This window comes from Egretta garzetta, unplaced genomic scaffold, assembly GCF_000687185.1.
Source record: "Egretta garzetta isolate BGI_Z169 unplaced genomic scaffold, ASM68718v1 scaffold103, whole genome shotgun sequence".
Taxonomy (NCBI): Eukaryota; Metazoa; Chordata; class Aves; order Pelecaniformes; family Ardeidae; genus Egretta; species Egretta garzetta.
The window spans coordinates 37,543-55,739 of NW_009259101.1; the positions used below are offsets into that span (position 1 = coordinate 37,543).

Below are 18,197 nucleotides of genomic sequence, written 5' to 3' on the forward strand. Positions count from 1 at the left end.
GGGAGGGGGGGTATTGACAACATGGTACAAGGAAAGGCAAGTTCTGATTTTTGCCACCTATGTTCAAAAAGGACAGCCAGAAAATGTGAGAGATGTTGCAAAGGGGGAGATGTGTGTGTGACTGGCGAAAGAAGAGTCTGTAGAAGGGCTTGGGATGTTTAACAAGTGCTGTTTTACTCTCTAGGAGAAACTCCTTTACGCTAAAAGGCAGTGCTTCTCCACTACAAATGGGCATAAAATAGCCGTGATGCATGTAGGCTGGTAAGAGAAGAAAGATCGTCATAATTAGAAAGAGCCTTCCACTGGGGTTCAGCACCTGCCAGCTTTTAAGACTGAGTTCAGTAGGAAAAGTGTCATACCAAGTTGTACTGGCATCTCAGGAGACAGTGTTGGAAAGCCCAGCCTCTCCCTCCAGTCTTACATTCCTCAGGCCCACAGAAGAGAACCGAGCTCATACGGAACAAGTGTCTCCGATCCCAGGATTGCTCTGTTATCCAACTTTGAAGAGCTTGGCATTGTTACTTGCAAAGATTTGTTTGCTCTCTGTTTTTCTAAGGGCTTGCTTTTAGAAGGTGTAAAAAGTGCATTCGAAATACACGTTTGGGTCATGCAGTGAATTTTAGATGAATTGCTGACCAAAAATCCAATCCTTAGGAATATACAAATGGAGGACAGTGGTGTAATGAATACTTAATTAGATTAGCTGAATATTTACTACACCGTTGTCCTCTATTTGTGACTTCCAATGACTGGATATATGTTTTGGCTGGACAACGACAATTATTTTCTTTTAATCTGTGTTAGGAGGAAATTTGGCTCAAAGCTTTAGAGGCTTGTAAGTCTTGAGGGTCAGTTACCACCTGGTGGGGATTCATCGGTGGAAAATGTGACCTTACTTCTTGAACAAATAGGCCGTATGGGGCTTCACGTGGGGGACTAGTTTCATGGTGCCACTACAAACACATTAAAGGAGTGGAAGAAACTGAGGTCAGAGAAGCAAACAAATCAGAAGTATCAATGATGAGAATAAATAAACAGAGCTTAACTAAGTTATTGCATGTGCAACAGTATAGTAATTAAACAGGAGTATCGCAATGGGAGATAATAGATGAAATGTTTGATAGCTCAGAAATCTCACAGATTCTTTCTTTTAATACTTTTAAGTTTGAGGGAGATTATAGCAAGACCGAAAAGTGTAAAGGCTTTTGTACCGCAGCAGTATAAAACCCAGAAAATAGCCTGGCAGTATTAACATCTGGCAGAGTTTCTGTGTGGGTGGTTTTATGTGCCAGAATTCTTCAGCAAAAGACTAAAAAAAGAACTGAAAGTCTTTGGTGAAAATACAGCGTCAAGATTGCTCCCAGTGTATCTACAGCAGGGAGGTAGCTGTGGCGTTGTGGTTGCAGGACTAAGCACCCAAAGGCTAGGAATACCGATCGGCTTGTGCATCCCTGTCTTTCCAAACCTCTTTTTGACTCTTTCTGCTTTCATTTTGTCCTCCCCAACACTCGTCCCTCTTTCCTCACCTTCTCCCATGATCTAGTTTCTACTCCCAGAAATGTTTACGGATTGTACCCTGATTTAAAATACATAAACCCCTGAGAGAGGGACCAGATCCAGTCTCCTGTTCCTACTGTGTCCTTTCCAGGACACAGAACCAGGCTGCCCTTTTTTTTGATCTCACGAACCTTGACTTTGTTGGCTGGAGACTGGCTCTGTTTCCAGTGGCAATGGTTTCAGGGGATATGGGGGACTTGGTGGACTGGACATGAAGGCCTCTAAACTTTGTGCCTTCAACCACTGTTCAGTGTGACAAAGAAAACCAAGGAAGAACGCTGGTGGGTACAAGGAAAGGCAAGTTCTGATTTTTGCCACCTATGTTCAAAAAGGACAGCCAGAAAATGTGAGAGATGTTGCAAAGGGGGAGATGTGTGTGTGACTGGCGAAAGAAGAGTCTGTAGAAGGGCTTGGGATGTTTAACAAGTGCTGTTTTACTCTCTAGGAGAAACTCCTTTACACTAAAAGGCAGTGCTTCTCCACTACAAATGGGCATAAAATAGCCGTGATGCATGTAGACTGGTAAGAGAAGAAAGATCGTCATAATTAGAAAGAGCCTTCCACTGGGGTTCAGCACCTGCCAGCTTTTAAGACTGAGTTCAGTAGGAAAAGTGTCATACCAAGTTGTACTGGCATCTCAGGAGACAGTGTTGGAAAGCCCAGCCTCTCCCTCCAGTCTTACATTCCTCAGGCACACAGAAGAGAACCGAGCTCATACGGAACAAGTGTCTCCGATCCCAGGATTGCTCTGTTATCCAACTTTGAAGAGCTTGGCATTGTTACTTGCAAAGATTTGTTTGCTCTCTGTTTTTCTAAGGGCTTGCTTTTAGAAGGTGTAAAAAGTGCATTCGAAATACACGTTTGGGTCATGCAGTGAATTTTAGATGAATTGCTGACCAAAAATCCAATCCTTAGGAATATACAAATGGAGGACAGTGGTGTAATGAATACTTAATTAGATTAGCTGAATATTTACTACACCGTTGTCCTCTATTTGTGACTTCCAATGACTGGATATATGTTTTGGCTGGACAACGACAATTATTTTCTTTTAATCTGTGTTAGGAGGAAATTTGGCTCAAAGCTTTAGAGGCTTGTAAGTCTTGAGGGTCAGTTACCACCTGGTGGGGATTCATCGGTGGAAAATGTGACCTTACTTCTTGAACAAATAGGCCGTATGGGGCTTCACGTGGGGGACTAGTTTCATGGTGCCACTACAAACACATTAAAGGAGTGGAAGAAACTGAGGTCAGAGAAGCAAACAAATCAGAAGTATCAATGATGAGAATAAATAAACAGAGCTTAACTAAGTTATTGCATGTGCAACAGTATAGTAATTAAACAGGAGTATCGCAATGGGAGATAATAGATGAAATGTTTGATAGCTCAGAAATCTCACAGATTCTTTCTTTTAATACTTTTAAGTTTGAGGGAGATTATAGCAAGACCGAAAAGTGTAAAGGCTTTTGTACCGCAGCAGTATAAAACCCAGAAAATAGCCTGGCAGTATTAACATCTGGCAGAGTTTCTGTGTGGGTGGTTTTATGTGCCAGAATTCTTCAGCAAAAGACTAAAAAAAGAACTGAAAGTCTTTGGTGAAAATACAGCGTCAAGATTGCTCCCAGTGTATCTACAGCAGGGAGGTAGCTGTGGCGTTGTGGTTGCAGGACTAAGCACCCAAAGGCTAGGAATACCGATCGGCTTGTGCATCCCTGTCTTTCCAAACCTCTTTTTGACTCTTTCTGCTTTCATTTTGTCCTCCCCAACACTCGTCCCTCTTTCCTCACCTTCTCCCATGATCTAGTTTCTACTCCCAGAAATGTTTACGGATTGTACCCTGATTTAAAATACATAAACCCCTGAGAGAGGGACCAGATCCAGTCTCCTGTTCCTACTGTGTCCTTTCCAGGACACAGAACCAGGCTGCCCTTTTTTTTGATCTCACGAACCTTGACTTTGTTGGCTGGAGACTGGCTCTGTTTCCAGTGGCAATGGTTTCAGGGGATATGGGGGACTTGGTGGACTGGACATGAAGGCCTCTAAACTTTGTGCCTTCAACCACTGTTCAGTGTGACAAAGAAAACCAAGGAAGAACGCTGGTGCTGCTGCTGGATGTTATTTTATTTTTTCCCTCACCATGTGGCCAGTAATAGTTTGTATTTCAAAAGCTCAACCCTGGAATCTACCTCCAAACAGGACAGTTAGAAAAGAACATTAAATGAGAAGAATCATGCTGAGACATTGCAGGTCTATCTGGTTGTGGAGGCCAATGTTTTGATTAGTACAAGGAGGGGGGATTGATTTCAGTGGGTACATTTGATAGCGTCGTCACTGCTTATCGCTGAGTCTCGCATGTCCTGCTGTGGCTTCTCTGTTCAAGGATGGAAGAAATAAACTGAGCTCAGCTGAGTTGTTAAAAGCGAGGGGTCTGGTGGCATTTGAGGTGTACCGGGGCTAATGGAGGTATCCCTGTAAGGTTGGCAGCTATGGCTTGTGGGAAACCTGTGCCCTTCTGGAAGAGCAGCTGAGGACCAGGCAGGATACCCTGCCCTCTGCACCACAGCACCATTGCCTGCTGTTGCAGGAACCCATACATACAATGTGGGTGCCCCGCAGTACTGAAGAATGAGTTTGCCCATGCGTACGATCCATGCAAAACACATAAGGTAAATCTGCATTAATGCTATAGTACTAACTAGCGCTAAACACCGGCTGTAGTCTAGCTTTTAAAAGAATATTATATTAGGCCAACCACTCTGACCTATCCTGTAAGAACTCTTGTGCTCAAGGAGAGAAATACTGAACTCTTACTAAATTCAAAACATAAATATTTTGTGTAGCTGGGGTTTTAAGACTTCTGAAGAGAAGTTTGAAAACAGATTTGCTTAATGTATACTTAAAAAAAGCCAAACAGTCCTCTCCCTTCAGCACCCATTACAAATAATAAATTATACATACGTATATATACCTTCTTCCTTGAGAATATCCGAGTATCCTTTACAGTAGTGCTTTAAACCTTGCAGTGGCCAATTGAGCCCAGATATTGCTGACAGCTTAGGAACCAATTAAGATACTTGCCAAAAAGAATGAAGCCCTTGATGTAGCAGTGAACAGAACCCGTTCCTCCTGACTTCCTGCTTTTACGGCACCATCAACTGCTGTCACCATCTCGCTTTTGTCTTGTCCCATTTGCAAAAGCCCCAACTTAGCTCCAGGGACCTTTTTTTTCCCCTTCTTGTTACCGTATGAGAGCCGTTGCTTCTCAGTCCTTCCTCTGGGCTGCCGGTCATCTCCCTCCTGCTCTACTCCTTGCAACTCCTCCAGCTACCTGGAGCTACTCCTGCTCTCCGGCAGCAACAGCAGCAGTGAGTGCTAGAGGCTGTGAGGGGCTGTGAAGAAGGATGCAGGAGCTGGTGCTGATGTCTCTATGTAGGTAGGGAAGTGGTCCTGGAGCAGAGAGTTCATATGGTTGTGCCCCCCCCTTTCTTAAAGTGTCTCTGGGTTGCAGAAGTTACTGTTGTTTGTTCTTCTCTGGGCCCTTCCACGTAGCGTTGTCTGGGTTTGTTTTTTCTTGGTTCCTCACAGCGTCTTCTGGCTGTTGCTATGCCTCATCCTTTCTGACTGAACCCTTACCCTCTCAGGACCTGACCTCATGTATGAATACTGTCTCACACAGAAAAATCTGGAATTGTTATGTAGGAAATGAGTGACAGAACTGATTGCAAGGTCTGGTGGAAGGGAAAAGTGATTTTCTTCTGCAAAATCTCAGAAGTTTCCCACTCTCACTCATTCTCTTACAGATTTTGCTCACTCATAGCCACATACTCACAAACATCAGCTCATGGGCCTCGTGGTCACTGGTGACCAGGATCACTTGTGTACAACGCAGAAGACCAGGGGTGCTGGCTATCCTGGCTCCTAGGTTCTCATTCACTGGTGGCAATAGACTGATCTGGGACTTGCCATTGATTCCCTTCAGGAATGAGTACTGTTTGGGATCTTCTGCGTCATTATTTTGCCTCACCCCTTTATAAGCCTTAGGCAAAATTCCTTAATTTCTCTTGTATTCCTCTGCTGTGCATTTTAAGGCTCCAGTTTTTTCCTCCATCTTCCTGACACTTGATTTTAGGTCATTTTGTTCCTCTTCATTCATTTGGATTAAGTCCCCATATAGGGTGCTCTGTAGCAATTAATGAATTCTTTTTCTATTAATCCTTATTTTGTATTTTTTTTGTGTGCTTTCACATGTGCAGACACTTATATACATAATTCCTTCATACTAACCTTAAATATATGTGGGGTTTTTTTTTCAAATCTCTAGATGTAAAAGGAAAGATAATAAATGGGTATGGGTAAAATACCATGGATTATGGAAAGGAAAAACTCAGATTAGTTATGGGTAATGAACTCAAACTATTTATAAAGTATTCACGAGAAGTGAGGAAGCAAGATTGTTGCTGGTTTTTTGCGTGGAAGTATTGGTGGTCAATCTTTTGGCATGTTACCGGCTATTACATTTAAATGCACAGTACGAATCCATTTCTCTGTGCTGTTCTGATAACCTTATTAAAGGGAAAATAAGACTGAGATTGCAGAAGTGCAGTAAAGGGCATAAAATGGCTGGAACATAGATTACAAGTTGAGAGAGAAAAAAAGAACAAGCTTTTGCTTGTCTATTTAGGAGAGAGTTGGGGGACAAGGAGGGTGTGGGATCCCACTGTGGGCCAGGACCCTGAAGGGAAACACAAATATAAACCAAAATCATTGGCAAAGAGTATAAGTCAGGGTCAAATGCTCTTCCTGGTTCTGCTGAGTAAGAAAATCAATGGGACTTGTCCTGAGGTCAGATAATATCAGCAGAATCTGCAGTATTAACATTTTGCCCATCATATAGATGTGGTTATAGGTTAAAAATAGTCTAAGCACAGCACAGTTTGGGCAGATGGATTTTTTTTTTTTTTTAATAGGATTTAAGGTAAAGATCTTCTAAGCTCAGAAAGGCCTGCTGAGAATTAGCAGGCAAACCAAAATATTTTCCTGCCCTACTTTCCCTGCTCAGCCCTTCCTGTGCAGACCCATGAAATACAGAAAGCTGTGGAGTCTCATAAAAAATCCTCACCAGCTCAGTAGGTTTTACGGGGCCTGTGTTCTAATCCACGCCTGCCTCTTTCATGGCTCTCACTGCTCTTTAAAATAGTTGAAGGGTTTTCATTTTCTGTATGTGTGCTTGAGCTCATCGTACACACGCATCAGAGCTGTAGGCAAAGACCTGCAGCTGAGAGCGCACCAGCAAGGGTGGTAGGAGCAGGGGGTTGTTCGGTATTTGGTGGCTGAGCAAAAGCTTTCCCATTTGTGGTAAAAGCCCTGTAGATTCTCTGATGGATGATGGAGATTTTCCTCAATCATTTGCTCATGGGGTGAAGTTTCTTCCTTTCCACTGTACAAAGAATCCCAAGTCTGAGCGATGACTGATCGTGAGAGCGCTGTGACAGGCTGGACCCAGGCGTGCACAGGTTCACTCCACACCATATCTGGCTCTTCTGTCACGGCAGGTTTGCTGAATACAACCTGTACCCAGGCTGTGTTTGTTTTGGTGAACTCTGGAAGCCCAGAGCAACTCCTTCACTGTTCCTTTGGTTCCATTCTGCCACAAGGAACTTCCGGAACATCTAGGCAACCCTGCCTCCTCTGGCTTGGAGACAGAGGTGTCCAAGCCTCTGGCTGCAGAGAGCATGGGAATTGTGCCCCAGTGCAACAGCCGGAGGTAGACGTGATGATTTGCCTGACTTCTGTGTTTTAAAAAGCATGGCAAGTCTGATGTTGACTATTTCCAGCATCAAGAAAACAGCAGTTAAGCAGTTAATCCTAAAATATAACCTTGAGAAGGAAAGTCATCTTTACACTTTTAACTCTGATTAAGTGTAATTTGTTCTATTAATTTGAGAAATTGCTGAAATTTAGGGCAGCTCCGTACAACTCAGCACAGTGGCATTTGGGGTCTGATTTTAGACTGAGAAAATCTGTCCTTCTTCATTTCCGTGCTGCTTTACAGATTTAGCTTCAGGAGCAAGTTGTAGCTTGCTGCTGTGTGAGAATGTCCTGGTGGTTTGGAACAGGCAGCCGTAGCTCGGTGCTGACCTCCCATATAGCTTGGGAGTGGAGATGTGCCAGTGTCACGGATGGAGTGGGAGAGAGGCAAAATATAGTTTATTGGTGTAGACCAATGAGTCACCAAAGTTCAGTGGCAAATACGACAGTAGTTTATAAGATTCTATGGCAAGGTACGCTTGGTTATTCACTGCACAGAGGATGGGGTCAGACAAAACTGTCAGGGAGGCCCTCCCATTGAGTCACGAGGTTCAGAAAAGATCCCCTTGCTTTCTAAACTCCTCCCTCAGAGAGGCGTCTGGGTGCAGCTGGATCCAATCCTAGTCTCAGACTTGGTCAACGGTTTATGTCTAAAGGATTAGATATGTGCAATCAATCCTTTCTATCACGTGGCCAAGGTTTCAGAGTTAGCAGGCTGTGAGCCACTTACTGAGAATCTGTTGTGGTGAGGAATCTCTCAACCTCGAGGAGCGACCCTGAGAAACGTCCCTGCTCCCAAGGGAGATCCTGGCGTGCAGCCCGCTGCTGTGCAGGAGAGCTCCAAGGGTCTTGGGCTGCTCACTATTGATGTGGGTAAGATAATTGGCTCATAGTCATATTTGCATACTGACCACTGTGCTTAGGTGGGCACATTCCACAATAGCCCTTGGCTACTGTATTGTTATCTGTCTCCCCCACATCCAGTGGGTCCATCCTTCAGGACCAGACACATCTATCACCACCGCCGCAGGTGGTTATCACCTGAAAGAGGTCGAGGGAGCAGGAGTCGGAGGGCAGGGGGGAGCACACCGCCACAGCCAGGGAGGGAGAAAGGGCAGAACGGTGATTCTCGGCTGCTGGAAGAAGTTTAGAGCAACATGAAGACTGTGTAGTTGTAACCATTGGATGATCCATCCATCTTCACATTGTGCATCTTCAACTTCTGCTTGTGTCTTGGGCTGCCTGGAGTGGCTGCAGGCAGTTTGTTGACTGTATTTTGGAATGCAATCCTGTACAGGGGATAAACATGGAACACTGAAGTCACATTTAAGGTGTAACCTGGGACTGAAGTTGGAGGTAGGGCTGCTTTGCTGAGAAAATGCACTTGGTATCAGCAGCCTGGTGTGGTATGTTAATGCCTGCTTCAGCTGGGGGGGCGTATTTGTTGAAAATACCGGGAAGCAGAGTGGCAGCAAGTGTGAGACAGGTGAGCCTGAGTTTTCTTTTGTTTTCTTTTTTTTTTAGATTTTATTTAGTCATCAGAAGGCCTGCAACACTTCAGGTAACTTGAAGATGGGTTAATGATGGATCAGGCAGGCTTGTGAAAGAAAGTTGCAGTGAAAGATTCTTTGAATAACAAAATAATAACCGGTCTGGTTAAAGATGTCCCCGCTCCCTGCAGGGGGGTTGGACTGGGTGACCTCTAAAGGGCTCAATAAATTAAGTGTTGAAATTAAAGCTTAAGATATGCCTTTATGTCATTTTCTAACGATGTACTTTCATGGGTTAAGAGAATTCGTGGAGATGCTATTATGAAATGCAACAAACCTGGAAAAGTCATTAGGTGAGCAGTAGAGAAAGGAAGAGAAGTGCAAATGAAGGAGGAGAAGGCACCAACCTTCCAAAAAGCAAAATCTGATCTAGCACAAGATGTACGGGTTCAAATTAGGGCACTGACAGTCAATACTCCTAACGTGCTCAAAGGCAAACTTAGGTCATCATTAAAAGTGTGTGGTAACAAACCTTAGGTGATCGCCAGCTCCTCTTCAGGCTCAGGCTCGGCAGTTTCAGATTTAGGTGGTTGACTTCTGAGAGGCACTTAGGAGTAAGCAGGGAGCAGAAATAACGTTACTAGAGTTCAGAGGAGAGCAACAAGGATGATGAGGGGACTGGAGCATCTCCCCTAGGAGGAAAGGCTGAGGGAGTTGGGCTTGTTCAGCCTGGAGAAGAGAAGGCTGAGAGGGGACCTCATCAACACGTACAAATATCTCAAGGGTGGGTGTCACAAGGACGGAGCCAGACTCTTCTCAGTGGTGCCCAGTGCCAGGACAAGGGGCAATGGGCACAAACTGAAGCAGAAGAGGTTCCAGTTGAATGGGAGGAAGAACTTTTGTACTTTGAGTGTGCCCGAGCCCTGGCCCAGGCTGCCCAGGGGGGCTGTGGAGTCTCCTTCTCTGGAGATATTCAACCCCTGCCTGGCCGCTGTCCTGTGCCCCCCTGCTCTGGGTGAGCCTGCTTGAGCAGGGGGGTGGGACTGGGTGAGCTCCCGAGGTCTCTTCCAACCCCTGCCGTGCTGGGATTCTGGGATTTTGTAACTCGGTATATGTTTTCAAGAGAGTGAGTGCGCAGTACCTGGGTACTTGTGTAGTCTTTCACAATGCAAACCTGACCCCTTTTGCCTGTTAAAAGAGGCATTGACAGGCTCTAAAGAAAATGCTGTCAGTCTCTCTCGGCAGCGAAGAAGGTGACTGATCCTCATATTACTCTTTGCCTGTACTTTTGATTCTCGCTCTCTATTTTTATACCCAGCTCTCTGTTCCCATTGGTTCTGTGCCACTGTTTGGTGCTTAGCTTCCTACTTTACCCAAGCTGTGTGGACAAAAGTGAAGGGAAAAGGAGAGATCAGCATCCCTTATCAGCATCATTTGGGAACACAGTAAACCCAGAAGGAGGAGCACAAAAGCCCTAGGATGCTGAGGAGAAATAAATAGGGGAAATGAATATAAATGAGTGGATGATCCATTAAAAAGAAAGAGGTAGGAGGACTGATAGAAAATGGGGTAGAAAATGAAGGAATGAGCTAGAGGTAGAAGATGGAAAGGAAAAAGGTGAATATTCAATGGAAAGAGGCAAGATGGTGAAAGGAATATAAACCAAAATGAAAAAAAGGGGAGTAGAGTATAAATAAAAGATGGAAAGTTGAAGTTAAGCTGTGGCTAGTAATTGGAAAAGGAAAAAAAAAACCCCACATGGAACAAATATTTAAGAGGGAGAATAGATAGACAAGAACAGAAGAAAAGGATGGGTTTAAGAGCCAGACTGTGAACAGGAAGACAGCACTGGCAGATTCAGAGCTGTCAGGCCAGTGTGGATGTCCAGTTAGGAGAGCTTGGGAGCCATCAGTAGAGCCTTGGACTGGTAGGACCATCCAAGCCTAGTGGAAAATCTTGTTTACTAGGATAAATAGAATCATAGAAGGTGATAAAGGAAAATGGACCAACCAAAACCTTCCAAAACCTTCAAGAAAGCATTTGGCAGTAGGAGGAGCACTTACAGGCTTTGTGGTGACTTTAGAAAGGTGACAGTTACTTTGTCAATGCCCAAGTTATTAACGTCCTTCCATTTAGAATGGCATGGTATGTGACATTATGGTCAATAAGTTACTGAAAGGGTTTTGAAGTCATCAGAAAAATAAAACAGAAGACAAACAGAACGTGTCAGAGACATCCATCCTTAAATTTTAGACTAGAAGTGAGGAATAATTGTATGTCCACTGGCGACCAGGAGAAGCAAAGAAATGTATTTTCTCTGTATCTCTATTGTATGTGGTTTGTCTGAATTCAGGTTTATGACACCGATCCCTCTCCATACCCCAACCCACCACCACTTTTTCTTTCCGTGCTGTTTTCTAGAATAACAGCAAATACACGACTTCAAAGAAATAGTGACCCGAATACAAACAGGATTTTTTCTGGCTGTTTAGTAGTCTTGGTTCCCATACCACTGATGTTTTAAATAGTCTGGCTTCAGGTTTTTGTGATACAAAATACAATTCTCACCAGTTAGATTCATACCAATGTGAAAAATGGATTTAGGGAAGGAAACAAAAGAACAGAGCCAATCCAGCTGAGCAACTGTGGGTATGAATCCCTTTCATTCCTGCCTTTACGTGGCCTTATTATCTCTAGGGTCTTCCTGACAGTACTTGAGCCCTGGGAAGTCACCAGAAACCACCCTGTACATGTTCTCCTTCAGAGAAGGGGGAGGGTAGGGGGCATGGGGGAGTGGCACAACTGCAGTAAGTAGGGTGCAGAAGAATGGAGGAACCCCAAGAGAGTGAAGTGAAAGATGGGCTTGGACTGAAGAATTAGGGTGAGCATTCCCTGATATTACCAAGATGGTTTTTTTCATAGATCTCAAGAGCACCCATGGGCTAGAAGGTGATGCTACAGTCCACCATCTCACTGGAAAAAAACTGTAGGAAACTCCAGAAATCTGAGTCATTCCCTTACAATTTACAGGTATTGTTTTCCACTGTGGTTGATGTAATCTGGCCTGTGACTGATGGATGTTTCTTTCCTCTGGACTTGATTTAATTCTAAGGCAGGCAAACTGTAGGCACCACACAAAAGCAGGCACATAGAGAAAAAAATCTATTTTTTTTCTAGAGAATGACACAGTTTACCTGCTTGTTAATGGCTAAACTATATGGGTTCTCTGGACTTGTCTCCATATATTTTTGCACACTATTTTATAGAATCATAGAATGTCTTGGGCTGGAAGGGACCCCTAGAGGTCACTCAGTCCAACCCCCCTGCAGGGAGCAGGAACACCTTTAAACCAAATCAGGTTGCTCAGAGCCCAGTCCAACCTGGTCTTGAATGTTTCCAGGGATGGGGCCTCCACCACCTCTCTGGGCAACCCCTGCCAGGGTTTCACCACCCTCATTGTAAAGAATTTCTGCCTTATATCCAGTCTAAATCTCCCCTGTGTTAGTTTAAAACCATCCCCCCTTGTCCTGGCACAGCTGGCCCTGCTAAAAAGATTTTCCCCATCTTTCCTCTAGGCTCCCTCCCACTGAACAGCCACAGTCAGGTCTCCCTGCAGCCTCCTCTTCTCCAGGCTGAGCGAGCCCAACTCTCTCAGCCTGTCTTTGTAGGAGAGGGGCTCCAGCCCTCGGATCATTTCAGTAGCCCTCCTCTGGACCTGCTCCAACAGGTCCATGTCCTTCTTGTGCTGGGGACCCCTGAGCTGGACACAGGGCTCCAAGTGAGGTCTCACCAGAGCAGAGTAGAGGGGCAGAATCCCCTCTCTCACCCTGCTGGCCATGCTGCTGGGGATGCAGCTCAGTAGGCAGAAATTACGTGTGCATTTATATGGTAGGCAAGTAATCTCACTGTTGCCAAAATCCTGCGTGCTAACAAGACTACATGCATAAATCTAGAGCCTGATCCTGGTGACTTCCCACCAGTTCAGAAAGGATCTACATCATGATATGGAGTCATTGGGTATCACGTTTCAGGGTTGTGATTTTCTGAAGGTGAAATTATTTAGAAAGAAGGAAAATGTCTTCCCAGGTGTTGAAATACCTTGGAGTTCTGTTAACTTGTACTTTCCCGTCTGCCTTTTTTCTGATACGTCTTTCTCTCTCCTTTTGCTGTGTGAGACTCAGAAATATTCAGAAGGACTCTGCATGGTGTTCTGTAATGAAGCAAATTGAACACAGATTTATTGCTGCTCAAGCAAATTGAGGTGATTCTAGTTCCAATGTCATATAAAAACTTCCCTTGTGCGGGTATGATTTGAAATGGATGAACTTCCCAGGCCCCAGATACCTACAGAACCGTATCTGTGTATAATTGTATCACTCCCAAGGGAAATCTCTGCACAGAAATACTTCTGTGGCACTGCATTACACTGCTGCTAATTCAGGTAATTCTGTATGTAGGACTGTTTCAAGGAAGGCTCGCATAGGAATGTGAGGACTTCTCGTGCTGAAATAGTTCTGTTGCTACAACCTCTAGCATAGGTACATGCCGATGTGTTACTGTCCTGCTGTATACTTAATTTTCTTCTGCAGGACTTGGTAAAATCAGTGTATTCTTTGCTACGCCCGTATGTTTGTACTCACATTAAAGGACTTGTACTGTTTAATTTAACCAAGCTAATTAAAGTGGTGCCATTTTTGTATGTCAGCAAAGCCCAACAGGCCTGTGCATAACCCTAACCCTCACCCTGGCAGTAGCCAGCCATTTCAGGGGTTACTGGGTTTATCAGCAAATGAGTGGTTGGACCCGGTATCTTTTATCAGCTGGTTTTGCTGCAGGGATGGATTCTGATGCTCTTGCTCATGGGGATGGAGCTGAACGCACCCACCGGATACATTTTTATTTAGTGAGCTTTGAGGGTATTTCAGAATTTGATGCTTAGATGAAATTTCAAGAAATTACCGGAAAACAAAACTCTAGTAAAAAAAGCTAGAACCCCCCTCGCCTCAGTCAGTGAAACTGAAATGATGGGGTTTTGTGTTTCAATTTTTGCCCTTTACTAGAAAAATCAATATCACTACAGAGCAGATCCTGGAGTGTTTTCTCAATGGAAGTTTTTCCCTGAATTAAAAATCAAGGCCTGCAAGGCTGACACAGCATCACTACCAAAGCCGAGGGAAATAACTAAAATTTGTGCAGCCATTGATGAATTTTATATGGATTTAAAGGGTCTCAGGGAACATTTAATCAGAACACAACAAATTTCAGTGTGTCATTTATAAACTGTGTAGTCAGCATAAGCTATATAAAGCTACACTGTGAGAAAGACCATTACATTTCTACAGCACTACTGCATACGAGCCAAGCTACAGTGTTAATTTGTGAAATAAAAATCAGAACTTATTTTATTGGTGCTGTACGACTTAAAAAAAGGCATGAAGCCAGACAGTCCTAGGACTTCTGCAGTTAGGAGAAAAATTTTCCAAGAACATGAGGTTGAGAAACCTGTTTGATGGGAATGAAGATATTATGGAATATAGAATCATAGAATCACAGAATTGTTTAGGTTGGACAAGCCCTTTAAGATCATCAAGCCCAACCGTTCCCCTAACCCTGCCATCCCACCCCCAAACCCTGGCCCTCAGCACCGCGTCTGCCTGGCTTTTAAATCCCCCCAGGGGTGGGGACTCAACCCCTTCCCTGGGCAGCCCCTTCCAGCGCCTGACAGCCCCAAGGGGAAAGAATTGTTCCCAATGGCCAACCTCACCCTGCCCTGGCCCAACTTGAGGCTGGTGCCCCTCGTTCCGTTGCCTGTTACCAGGAGCAGAGACCAACACCCACCTCACTGCACCCTCCTGTGAGGTTCTAGAATGGCTCAGTTAAGCGTGCGCGCATTATCTCTGTTCGGTTTTATGTTCTGTGGTGTTTTGCAAAACTTTGGATGTGCGCAGTCTTAGCTGTCCACAGAGAGACAGGACATGGGCGAAGATGAACCTGGGTAGAATGTAAATGGTGAGGTGGGCTGGGATTTGAGCATTCGTCGGCCCTTCCTTGCTGGGGGACCCAGCTGGAACACACTAGAGCAGAGCATGAATGTCCATCAGAAGTAACTGGGGTCTAGGATCAGTGTGAAAGATTCCTCGCTGGCAGTAAAAAACCCTTGGAGAAGTGATTGGTGCGTCTCGTTCACACGCTGGAAGTAAAATCAACTTGTGGGTAGAAAGCCATTGCCTACAGAGATGAGTTTTGGTTTCCTACCACTTCTTAGCATGGCCATTATCCGTCTCCGGGAGAGCCTGTACCGACGCGTTCCTTGAGGTAGGGCCTTAGATGACACCAATGTTGCCGTGGCTTTGGGCTTTTTATTGGTGTGCCATTAGGTCTGTTAGAGGACTTTGTGACTGTACGTGTGGGAGGTGTGGGGCAGAGAGAATCTGTGGACTGTCTGGGTGAAACCACTGTTGTCTGCAAAACTGAGGGTGTGTCCCTTCAGGCTCCTGTTTTATATGATGACTGCAAGTTGTTTTGACACATGGTCGCATAATCCATGCATATCAGTGCTGCTATAGCCTTTTTTTTTTTATAGGTTTTAGCAGGGTGTTGGGTTTTGGTTTGGGGGATTTTTTTGTGAGGCTGTCGGGGAATTTTGTTGTGAAGCTGTGAATATTGTGATCTTGAAGGTGGGTAGCTAGCCAGAAATATGAAGCTGATTTTTTTTTTTTTTTTTAAAGTGTTTGGCTCCTGTTTAGACAACTGGATGAAATGGGCACACTTCCACGTGTTCTAGGCACTTGGCATCTCTATCTGCCCTTCTTGGTCTGCACAGACCAAGTTTATTCTACTTAAAAAGCTAAGCAGGGTTGGCTGGTTCCGCAGGACTGTTTGCACAGCGCGGGGTACTGGGCACATTAGAATAAACATGAGGGCAATTATTTGGGCCACAAAAATGGGCTAAAAAGTAAATGAACCCCTCAGCCAAAAGGTAAATGGGGTAATCCTGCACTTAATGTTGTCTCTCCTGATAATGGTGGCCACTGGTAAAGGCCGATAGACTGGTAACTGTTCTTAGCAGTGCTGAGTCAGACTTAGGGCAATTGCGCTCTGGGGTTTGTGCATCAGGTGCATTACAATAAAATGTTTTGGAATTTATACTGTAAGGTTGTGCTCTCAAAAGTCATCCCCCACATGATGAGGGGTGCCCAGGCCCACAAGGGGCAATGAGGTTTTAGCTGAATGTTGAGGTCACCCTCTCCCCTTGATAGACCAGTCCAATCCAGAGATTGGACATTGCCAAAAACCTTTTTGGGGTAAGCACGAAAAAAACCAGTAGGGAGAGGAATACTAGCAGAGAAGTGGATTCTGCACTGGGTAGCAGGTACAACCCAGTCGCACCCCTGGAGGACTGTGTCCTGTGGTTTGTCTCATTAAATAAGTCAGCTTAGTGACTTAGGTGTTGCATGAATGAATGCTTAAGCTTATTGTCTTTACTGGGATTTGTGGTACTGGGGTAAAACAGCCCTCAGCCCTGCTGCTGAGTTTGCTCAATTCCATGGCCCCGTTTTTTGTCTGTCCTCCATCGCGAGGGTAGAGGGCAAAAAACCTGTAACTGGAAAACAGATTGTGTTGCATTTCTCCATCTCAGCTGCACTTGATCACCTTGAGCCTGCCTCTTGCATTGGGTGAGGAACTGAAGCCCACCTTAAACGCTGGTAACTCGGGGGTGTGACTTGCAGAATGTGGACTGTCTGGGTGAAACCACTGTTGTCTGCAAAACTGAGGGTGTGTCCCTTCAGGCTCCTGTTTTATATGATGACTGCAAGTTGTTTTGACACATGGTCGCATAATCCATGCATATCAGTGCTGCTATAGCCTTTTTTTTTTTATAGGTTTTAGCAGGGTGTTGGGTTTTGGTTTGGGGGATTTTTTTGTGAGGCTGTCGGGGAATTTTGTTGTGAAGCTGTGAATATTGTGATCTTGAAGGTGGGTAGCTAGCCAGAAATATGAAGCTGATTTTTTTTTTTTTTTTTTAAAGTGTTTGGCTCCTGTTTAGACAACTGGATGAAATGGGCACACTTCCACGTGTTCTAGGCACTTGGCATCTCTATCTGCCCTTCTTGGTCTGCACAGACCAAGTTTATTCTACTTAAAAAGCTAAGCAGGGTTGGCTGGTTCCGCAGGACTGTTTGCACAGCGCGGGGTACTGGGCACATTAGAATAAACATGAGGGCAATTATTTGGGCCACAAAAATGGGCTAAAAAGTAAATGAACCCCTCAGCCAAAAGGTAAATGGGGTAATCCTGCACTTAATGTTGTCTCTCCTGATAATGGTGGCCACTGGTAAAGGCCGATAGACTGGTAACTGTTCTTAGCAGTGCTGAGTCAGACTTAGGGCAATTGCGCTCTGGGGTTTGTGCATCAGGTGCATTACAATAAAATGTTTTGGAATTTATACTGTAAGGTTGTGCTCTCAAAAGTCATCCCCCACATGATGAGGGGTGCCCAGGCCCACAAGGGGCAATGAGGTTTTAGCTGAATGTTGAGGTCACCCTCTCCCCTTGATAGACCAGTCCAATCCAGAGATTGGACATTGCCAAAAACCTTTTTGGGGTAAGCACGAAAAAAACCAGTAGGGAGAGGAATACTAGCAGAGAAGTGGATTCTGCACTGGGTAGCAGGTACAACCCAGTCGCACCCCTGGAGGACTGTGTCCTGTGGTTTGTCTCATTAAATAAGTCAGCTTAGTGACTTAGGTGTTGCATGAATGAATGCTTAAGCTTATTGTCTTTACTGGGATTTGTGGTACTGGGGTAAAACAGCCCTCAGCCCTGCTGCTGAGTTTGCTCAATTCCATGGCCCCGTTTTTTGTCTGTCCTCCATCGCGAGGGTAGAGGGCAAAAAACCTGTAACTGGAAAACAGATTGTGTTGCATTTCTCCATCTCAGCTGCACTTGATCACCTTGAGCCTGCCTCTTGCATTGGGTGAGGAACTGAAGCCCACCTTAAACGCTGGTAACTCGGGGGTGTGACTTGCAGAATTTTACCAGCCGAGCTGCTCTGGGGGCACAGCGGCTGCAGCGAGGGTGAGAGGGAGCTGAGCAGGGAGGAGGGGGGCCCGCAGGGGCTGGCCAGAGGGGGCTGCAGCAAGGATGAATCTGCGAGGGAGCAGAGGGGCAGGTCTCCAAGAAAGAGGTCGTCAAACGTACTGCAGCAGCAGCGCACAGACGGCACCAGACCTGGCTGGAGGCCCGTTTTTTTTCGGAGCCCTGCGCTGATTTAACCCTCCCAAGCGGATGTGCTTCAGCACTGCAGCAGCAGGTCCACAAGTGCAGGCGGTTTGCGGCCCT

The 18,197-nt window shown here is 45.1% G+C and overlaps 1 protein-coding gene across 1 annotated transcript in view; it reads left to right on the top strand.

The window, feature by feature from the left end:
* The window catches only part of PCDHAC2 (protocadherin alpha subfamily C, 2), an 83,964-nt gene that overhangs the window by 16,258 nt on the left and 49,509 nt on the right, over positions 1–18,197 (top strand). The gene's annotated exons all lie outside the window — the stretch shown is intronic.